Source organism: Photinus pyralis, unplaced genomic scaffold, assembly GCF_008802855.1.
Source record: "Photinus pyralis isolate 1611_PpyrPB1 unplaced genomic scaffold, Ppyr1.3 Ppyr1.4_LG3a, whole genome shotgun sequence".
NCBI classification, from domain to species: domain Eukaryota; kingdom Metazoa; phylum Arthropoda; class Insecta; order Coleoptera; family Lampyridae; genus Photinus; species Photinus pyralis.
Window position 1 is genome coordinate 18909268 of NW_022170509.1, and position 558 is coordinate 18909825.

Consider the following 558-nt stretch of genomic DNA (forward strand, 5'->3'; position numbering starts at 1 on the left):
AACTACAAGCAACTGAAGCAACTCCTCAGTTGCCAAGTATAAGTATAATCTCGTCCCGTGTTAGAAATTCGTAAGTTTTATGAAAATTGGCTCCTACCTACGTTGCAGTATTCGATTGAAGGGGTTGGAAATTTTGTGGTAAGTCAATTATTTATATTTCCTTAATCAATTAAATTAAAAAGATCTACAAGCAACCCTCCAGTTGCCAAGTATAAGTCAAATCTCGTCCCGTATTAGAAATTGGTAAGTTTTATGAAAATTGGCTCCTACCTACGTTGCAGTATTCGATTGAAGGGGTTGGAAATTTTGTGGTAAGTCAAATATTTATATTTCCTTAATGAATTAAATTAAAAAGAACTACAAGCAACCCCTCAGTTTGCCAAGTATAAGTAAAGTCTCGTCCCGTATTAGAAATTCGTAAGTTTTATGAAAATTGGCTCCTACCTACGTTGCAGTATTCGATTGAAGGGGTTGGAAATTTTGTGGTAAGTCAAATATTTATATTTCCTTAATGAATGAAATTAAAAAGAACTACAAGCAACCCCTCAGTTGCCAAGT